Raw genomic sequence first — 9,583 nt, 5'->3', positions numbered from 1 at the left:
ATTTATGCATTGCTTTGCTTTGCTTTGATGGCCCATGATAATTTAAATAAATAAAAACATAAGTAAATATATGCCAAAGTTTGAATCTGGAATTTGTTATATTTTTTTTATGATCACAGTTGGATGTATGTATCCACGCATTCTTCGCTGACTTTCGTGATCCAAATACTCGCCTACTAGGTGGACGACCTTTGCCACCACTCTTTAATTTCAAGCCTCAAGGTTAGTTCCCAATGATCCTTATCTAATCAATGTGACTTATTATTATCAAGCTGCAACGGCGTAGCGAACGCAGCCGCAACGGCGCAGCGAACGCCGCGAGTGCAGCCGCAACGGCGCAGGGAACGCCGCGAGCGCAGCCGCTACGGCGCAACGAACGCCGCGAGCGCAGCCGAAACGGCGCAGCAAAAGTAGTCGCATCTGCATCAGTGAGCATAACCCCAGCGAGCCCAACTCAACGAATGCAACCTATAATACTAATATTTATACTCTTAAAGTTGGAACCGAGCAACAAATGAAACTAAAGTTCATCTCATCAGCTAATTTTATGTTTCATCCATGCAAAAATCAAGGTTCATATGCATTGCGTCTACTACAAACATAAAAGCATCTTGAGGTACTTTAAATGATTATTTGACTCCTAAAGTGGACTGGTCGGGTTGGGTCACGAGTAAGAATGGGTTCAAGTCAAAGGGGGCCATTTTAAACAGTGGGTCAATTTGGTTCGGGTCAAAACATGTAACTCTTGTGCAGCAGATTTGTACGGGTCAGTTGGGTAGACCCCAGACACTTCTGGTCCAAAATTTTGATATTTTTAATAAGCTAATGAAGTCAAGAAATTTTTTTTAAATAATTACAATTTAGGCGCTTGTCTACCCGTTTGGCTTAAATACGGGTACAAATTGACAGTTTTTTATCATTCTTTTCTTCTCACCAGGTACTTGTTGAAGGCAACCATGGATGGCGAAAACATCGGGTTTTAGGCGAAACAAATTGCAAGTGATGATGGTGAAGTTTTCGCCGGTACAGCCTTGTGTAGGAGCTCCAACAGTAAGAAACATAGACTACTTTAGTAAACGTTATGAATTATGTTTTAACATGGAAGGGTAAAATGCTCAATGCAGCCAAAAAACATACAATTTTAGTTATGTTCTATGTTTTTAGTTATTAATTATCGTTGAATTTCTTGTTTAATCTGTTACGATTTTCAGTACGGTTTTATTGCTTGGCTACTAAGCACTTGTGTCGATCTTTTGCTATCCTTCTTGAGGTACAATTATTCGTTTTTAACAGGTGTCAATTTGTTTGCTAATGATGCATGTTACTTGTGCAGCAAGTCATTTATTCTTCTCGGGTTGTCTTTGACTGTTCCACTCATGGTAGCATGCCTTTCTGTTGCAATTCCTATTTGGATACGTAATGGCTACCAGTTTTGGGTGACAAGAGATAATTATGGAAATCAAGTCAGAGGTTATCGTTCTTTCTGGATGAAAAAGGTTTGTTCTAAACTTCATATCTTTTGTATTTTATATTGTAAGTTGTTGATTCGCACAAGTTATAGGACATAATTTACCTGATGAAATCGTTTCAATTTAGGTGGCTTTTCTTTCGATCGTTTCACATTAACACCGGTTCATGAATTTACAGGCCATTTATGGGAGAAGATTGAAACGGTAATACGCTACACCTAGCATTCAGTGTATTTCCTTTCATTTCAAAATTACTCTTTCAGGTAGATTAGTTTATTTTTATTATTTATTTTTTACATTCTGAAATTGCTTGTTTGGTAGTCAAATGCATGCTGATGAAGTGTTGGTGATTATTTGTTGCTTTGTTTTAACTGGCTGATGTTCGTTTGTGGATGCTGTGGAAGCCTGCGTCTTTCTTGGTCAAAAGACCTAATATGGTGTGACTTAGTAAGGATTTCAGTTTTTATGTTTAGTTTTGTTTGTTTTTTGGCTGGGTTTTCTTATTTATAATGTTGTATTGGTGAAGGTCTATGATGTGACAAAGTTCTTGGAGGATCATCCTGGTGGCGATGGCGTTTTGGTCCCAAAAGACGAGGCGTGTGCATCACGTATGTGAGGCACACATCTATGTAGAACCAAATAAGCTTTATTTACAAGCATAAGCTATTTATCAAGTAAATCTTTCATCATTTGTTCATCCCTTTGGTTATTTTTTACAAGTGGCCCTCATACAAACCCTAATTTTGACCACTTTGACCAAGAGTTACATGGGGCGCCTTTTTGCCCCTAATGCGGTGTCTTTCGCGCCTCAGGCTTGCCTTTTCAAACCAAAGTTTTTAATTTGAATAAAAAATTTATACTAGCGTATGACTGTATTAGGCTTGATTTGGGGATCTCTTTTTAAGCAGCTTTTCTAATGGGTACGTCTGGTTGTTTGTTTAGTTGTTTAGGACTGTATGAGGCGTAAATCAACCGTTAGATGTTAAGTTGGAGATTTTATTGAGTAATTCGAGCTCAAGCTTCGCTAAAGATTTATTGAGTTGAACTTTATCAAATTTGAGTACAAAAATGAGTTAGAAACATATAACAAGTCAAATTAAAGTGTATAAAAACTCGACTGCTAAATCAACGATGGATTCTGTTTTTATTAAAAGAATGTGTACTTATTGTGAACATTTGCAGGAAGGGATGCAATCAATGATTTTGAAGATGTGGGCCATAGCACAACTGCTAAATCTATGATGAATGAATTTTATGCTGGGGATATCGACGCATCAAAAATTCCCTCAAAGTCAAAGGTCAAGTATAAGGGTTCAAACCAGGCTCATTACAACCAAGACAAAACTCCAACGTTCATCATCAAGATCCTGCAATTCTTGGTTCCACTGGTGATTTTAGGTGTTGCGGTTGGGATCCGGTTCTATACAAAAGCATTGTAAGATCATATGATCTGGGTGTTTGGAATCTGTTTATTCAAAATTTGTTGTTTAAGGTTATGAGTTGTTTCTGTTCTATATAAGAATCTTGAAACCGTTTAATGATGGTTTGGTTATGGTGACATTTTAAGATGCTTATTAGATTTCTTTTTTTGATGTTTTTTTTGGGATCTATACGGATATTCATGTATTGTGAATGCCATTTTTTAGAGGTGGCAAATAGGGGTGTGCATGGGTCGGTTTGGGTCGGTTTTTACTATTATCCATAACCATAACCGCTAGTTCGGTTATTGAGTTTTGGTAACCATAACCATAACCAAACTTCGGTTATGGTTAATCGGTTATGAAGTCGATTATGGTTCGGTTTTGGTTAATTTCGGCTAAGTAACCAAGCAAGGTTTGAAATAAATAGGGTTGTGTACGATTTGAACTTAGCTTCAGCCTATTTTATAAGATAATGAAGACTAAACTTTTTGGTTAAACTACCGATTTAGAGTTCTTTTTAATAAGGTAATTCTCAAACAAAAACAATTATGGGCATAACACCTTAGTTCTTTATCAAAATAAATGACATCTATATCAAGATCATTTTGTTAGTAACATACTTTTATCTTAGTAAAAACCCTCTATATGGTTTTGTAAATCACAAATCTATTATATAAAGTTAACATCACAACTTCGGTTCGGTTTCGGTTATATTCGGTTAACCAAAGCTTCATAACCATAACCATAACCGATTAAGCGGTTATACAAAGTTTCATAACCATAACCATTGGTTATATTGGTTATCGGTTATTAGTGGTTCGGTTATGTCGGTTATGGTTCGGTTATCGGTTATGGTGGTTAATTTGCTCACCCCTAGTGGCAAATGGGCAGGTCAGATGAGTTATAGAAAACTACAAATCAAACCGATCTAGGTGATTAGCTTGGTTGAACATGTTTAAATGGTTTGGTTTTGAGTCGTTTTTTGTTTTTTTTTCTTGAAGTCTTTTGTATTAAAATTTTAAAATGATGAACGCAGTTTGTTAATATATTACATATAAGTAAATGTATAGTTAAACAACTGGTTTCAAGCTTTATACCTTCAAAACTTAACTTTAACCAAACCATTAGATGGTCAAAACCGACTGAATTAGAAATGCACAATACCAGGTTTTTTTAGGCGTTCAGGTATGAACCCGGGTACGGGTATGACTAGGAATGTTTGGCAATAACCGGGTTCGGGAGACGACTGATAAACTAACGGTAAACGAGTATCGTATTGTAAATCGCCATCCCGCCGCATCGCGCGGGTAGAGGACTAGTATATATATATATATATATATATATATATATATATATATATATATATATATATATATATATATATATATATATATATATATATATATATTCATGTATACAAATCAAACTTATAACTAAAGAAAATGAAAAGTATAAATAGAAAAATATGATTAGTTGGTGATAGTTTTCTCAATTTTCAAGTTTTAATGATTTTCTAATTAATCTAAACCTGCTAATAAAATATAGTTTTGATGAAAAAATTGGTGAATAAAACCTCTTTTTTTAATTATGTTAATTCTAGCCTAATTTTTCAATTAATAGTCTAATGATATTTTCTTTTGAATGACCAATGAATCCTTCAAATGAGTATCACATCAGGATACACTTCTCTCTGAACCAGAGAAATCCCTCACCTCGTGCCAAAGCCCATGAACACTCGTCCGAATGCATGACAGTGCGGTAAGGTAAAACCCGCTCAGTTCAATGATCGAACTAGTGATTGCCGCCTACTCGTCTAGTCTTCCACCATCACCAGGTGCCGCGGAAACTAAACGGTGAGGGCAAGAATCGAACCTGGATCACTTGAAACAACATATCTCTCATTTACCACTTAACCACCAGCTCAATGGCAATGGTCTAATGATATTAATATATTATTAACAAGTTTAAATATTGTGTTTAACATTTTAAAATGTTTGAAATTTACTTTAATTCAGTGGCGAATCTAGAGTAAAAATTCAGAGGTATCCTAAATTTTTCTTTTACCTTAGGGGCCCTGTGCGACTATTATATTTATGGTTAAAGACCCTTGTATTATATGGATTGAATAAAAAATATTAAGCAATTAGTAATAAGATTTAGTAATTATAATTATATGATATTTTGAGATAAGATATAATTGAAAATTACGTATTAATTAGGTATAGACACAAGTGTGGTTAAACTATTTTTGAAAAGCAAAATTAGTGTGTTACTTTCTAATAAAGTGAAATAATAAAAACGATTTAAAAGTATTAATTGAAATTACGTATTAATTAGGTATAGGATCCAAATCATTTTATTTTTACATTCTAAAGCATATGTTGAATATCATTTTTTCTATTAATGAGTGTACCACATACACGAGAACGTTATTATTTTTTTTTAAACTTTAAATGTTATTTAAAAGTTTTATAATTATAAAAAAATAAATATTATTTAAAAGTTTTATAAATAATATACTTTGCAATATAAATATATTCATTTACTTTGTAATATAAATATATTCACCAATAAAAAGAACCAAAACTCATTTGTCTTTCAGTATTTGTTAATGCATGTAATCTTATGAAATTTAAAAAAAAAAAAAACTATTTTTCATTTTTTTGTGTTGTTTTAACTTTTAACTTTTTAAAAAAGAATCACCAGGTACAACATGTAGGAGCATATAATTTTAAGGAACCTTTCGTGTTTAGGTAAAATGAATTAAATAAATAAAGAAAGTAAAAATAAGAGTAAATTTCTGTTTTGCTCCCCATGGTTAGGTCACTTTAACGGTTTTGCCCCAAACCTTTAAAAAGAACCATTTTACTCCTTGATCTATTTAACTTATCTCCATTTCACTCACCGCCTCTAACTCTGTCTAAAATGTTTGTTAAAGATAAGGGTGTTATGGTAATTCTATAAATCTGTATTTAAATTGATTTTTTAAAATCCATTATTAATTCCTTAAATCCATTTTTTGTTGATATTCAATATAAATAAAATATATAAATATATACAATCATTATTTACACTCACTATCTCTAACTCCTCTCTATCCTCTCTCTTCTCTCTCTACACTCTCTCTGTCTTCTCCATCACCGACAACCACCTCACCACCATCGTATGCACCACCACCACCCCCACCCGACCACCACCTTGAACCTGCTCCATCGGACCACCACCACCACCCCTACCCGACCACCATTGCCACCTTGCACCATCTCCGACGGCACACTTTAAACCCAAACCACCAGATTTACATATATATATATATATATATATATATATATATAGGGTAAGGATAAATTGAAAACCCACTTGAGTTGAATAAACCCTGGAAACCAAATAACAACCATTGATCATACTTGATGAATGGCTAGGATTCATTTTTGCCCCATCAGTTGCTTTTGTGTACTTTGTCTCAATTTTTTAATGTATTTCATGTATTGAAGGGTAATATTGGAACAAAGAAAGTGCAGTAAAGTTATGTCAGTCATTAATTTTCTAGAAACTCAAATGTACTTTTCTTTCATTATTTTATGTTTTCTCTCTCTGATGATTTTTAGATTGTTTTTATTTCAATTTTTATGTTTCTGTCTTATACTTTTGAATTAAATGCTACGAATGATGTTGTATTGTCTTACATAATTTGAAGGTCCAATGTACTTTGTAAAACATGAAGGAAAATGAGCCAAAGGAAAGTTACACATTAAATATAAAAACTTTGAAATCAATCCAGGAGTACAAACAAACATTGTGGAAGTTACAACAACGAAAATCATAAATCAAGTAATGGTTTTCTTCTTTCTAATTTCATCTTCATGAGCTATAACCTTAACTTGTAGCCTGTTAATAGTTCTCAATAGTCCCGAAATAATCATAGCAAATCGGGGGCACATGGGTTGGTCGACCCACCTTATAAACGGACATCCACTAAACTGTAAAAAAGACAAAAATGGAAGATTAATCAAAACATTAAAACATGTTACACATGTATGACTTTTTAACTCTGAAACTGATTATCATATTGTAACATAAAGAAAGTAACAACACACTTTATTTTTACAATAATCTAAAAAGTATAACAATGCACTTTATTTTATGTAAACGTATATTATTTATGTGACACGGAAAAATGTAACATGCATTGTTTCTTGAACAAATTTTACACAAAAAATTGATAAATCAAGAAATTAAAAACATTCATCTTCTTGAACAAAAAAAAACAACATATCCAGAAAAAAGTTGCATGTAACAACACACTTTATTTTTACAATAATCTAAAAAAGGGTAACAATATACTTTATTTTATGTAAACGTACATTATTTATGTGACACGGAAAAATGTAACATACATTTTTCTTGAACAAATTTTACACAAAAAATTGATAAATCAAGACATTAAAAACATTCATCTTCTTGAACAAAAAACAAAAAAACAACATATCCAGAAAAAAGTTGCATGTAACAACACACTTTATTTTTACAATAATCTAAAAAAGTGTAACAATGCACTTTATTTTATGTAAACGTACATTATTTATGTGACATGGAAAAATGTAACATGCATTTTTTCTTGAACAAATTTTACACAAAAAATTGATAAATCAAGAAATTAAAAACATTCATCTTCTTGAACAAAAAACAAAAAAAGACAACATATCCAGAAAAAGGTTGCATGTAACAACACACTTTATTTTTACAATAATCTAAAAAAGTGTAACAATGCACTTTATTATATGTAAACGTACATTATTTACGTGACACGGAAAAATGTAACATGCATTTTTTCTTGAACAAATTTTACACAAAAAAAATTGACAAATCAAGAAATTAAAAACATTCATCTTCGTGAACAGAAAACAAAAAAAAAACAACAGATCCAGTTCAAAAAAGTTGCAAATCTACAAAATACAAAAAAATGAAGAACTATAAAATGCAAAAAAAAATTGCAAATCTGAAAAAAAAAAAAAAGCCTGAAACAAACATATTTATGGACCTGGAGGATCTTCTAGATCTGGAACATCATGTTTAAACATCGAACATCTTTTGGGTCATCTTCAACATCGAACCGCCATCACATCATCCACTGAACTGTAAAAAAGACAAAAATGCCTTAAATGCCTGATTCATACCTTAAATGCCTGATTCAACTAAAAACACTTAAAAAATGTGTAATTTTAGATCAAAAAAAAAACATAAAGAGAATTTAAAAAAAGTAACAAGATCCATATCTGATTCATCATCATCTTCGTATCTTATTCATTATCATCATCTTCATATTCATATTCATATTCACGTGCGATTTTCTTCAAGATGCTGAATATGGTTCTTGTGAAGAGAGAGAGAGAGAGAGATAGAGAGAGAGATATAGAGAGAGAGAGAGAGAAAGACATCGTGGATCTGGATCTTCAACTCTGATTCTTTGTTGCAGAAATTGTTTTTCAAAAAAAAATGTGAAAGGTGTGTTGAAGAAGAGACATCTCGTTAATAGAGAAAGAAAGAATGATGTCTTGAAGAAGAAAGATCTTCAAATAAAATGATATCTAAAAAGAACAAAAGAGAAGATATTAGAAAGATGTGAAAGATACACAAGTACAATTGTATTAATGAAAATGATGACAAGAAAATGCAAAGTTGAAAAGTCTACACAACTACAATTGTATTAATGAAAAAGCAAAGTTCAAAAGTCCGCGTGTGCAGGCACATCACATAATCTCAAAAGGTAAGAAAGAAAATGACGAGCATACCCTTATTTCCTCTAAATCTAAATTCAAACGTGGATAAATCTTAGCCACATATGAGAGTTTTCAGGGTTTACTCAACTGGAGTGGGTTTTCTCATTATAATTAGCCTATATATATATATATATATATATATACAAAGGGTAAGGATAGTGTACATTAATTCAGAAGTGTGAGAAGCGTATTATAACACTATATATAACACTATATAACACCATATAAACACCGTATAACACTATGTAACACCATATAACACTATGTAACACTATATAACACTATATAACAATATATAACACCATACATCTATCATAGACATGTTATCAGACAAAATATGGTGTTATATTTGTTACATAGTGTTATATAGTGTTACATAGTGTTATATGGTGTTATATTGTCACGACCCACGACCCCATCTAGCCGGAATCGGTGCCGTGAGCAGTCCAGTGGTACCGGTGATTATTTTAAAAAAAAAACATTGCAGCGTAAATTTCATCAGGACCGTGAGTTAGGAAAAATATCAGAGTTTAGAAACACCGGATTTTATTTAAATGGATGGAATAAATTCCAAGTTTTACAAAGGTAGCTTTTAATAAAAACAATATTTCTTAATTTGATTTAATTAATAAAATAAGCCACTTCTTGAAGTCTTTTAGTGCCGGATCCAATCCTTACTCCAATCTACTGTAATTACCTGAAACGCGTTTTAAAAAGGTTTTGTCAGCGGGAAATACTGAGTGAATTATTCTAGTTGCTGGAAAATGACACATTTGTTATAATTCACAGTGTTAAGATCTTTTACAATGTTTCTGATATCAACCAACTACCCACAGTACTTTACCACTCGACCCATTGGCCCACCTGTCCAATGGTGTCTGTGATTATGGTCATATCACCCAATGGCTGCCCC

At 32.4% G+C, this 9,583-nt stretch overlaps 1 long non-coding RNA gene across 4 annotated transcripts; it reads left to right on the top strand.

Annotated features, from left to right (window-relative positions):
* The first annotated feature begins 207 nt into the window (after nt 1–207).
* On the top strand, nt 208–2,753 carry LOC118486667. 4 transcript variants are annotated; one of them, XR_004879386.1, is made up of 7 exons: nt 208–222; nt 938–1,050; nt 1,212–1,270; nt 1,334–1,496; nt 1,597–1,916; nt 1,996–2,143; nt 2,652–2,753. It is a non-coding gene; the product is annotated as an uncharacterized LOC118486667 (long non-coding RNA). The 4 variants fall into 4 exon arrangements; XR_004879384.1 differs by having other exon boundaries at nt 1,212–1,496; XR_004879385.1 differs by lacking the exons at nt 208–222; nt 938–1,050 and having other exon boundaries at nt 1,130–1,270.
* The last annotated feature ends 6,830 nt before the right edge of the window (nt 2,754–9,583 follow it).

This window comes from Helianthus annuus, chromosome 14, assembly GCF_002127325.2.
Source record: "Helianthus annuus cultivar XRQ/B chromosome 14, HanXRQr2.0-SUNRISE, whole genome shotgun sequence".
Classification (NCBI taxonomy): Eukaryota; Viridiplantae; Streptophyta; class Magnoliopsida; order Asterales; family Asteraceae; genus Helianthus; species Helianthus annuus.
This window is presented reverse-complemented; position numbering and strand designations above follow the sequence as displayed.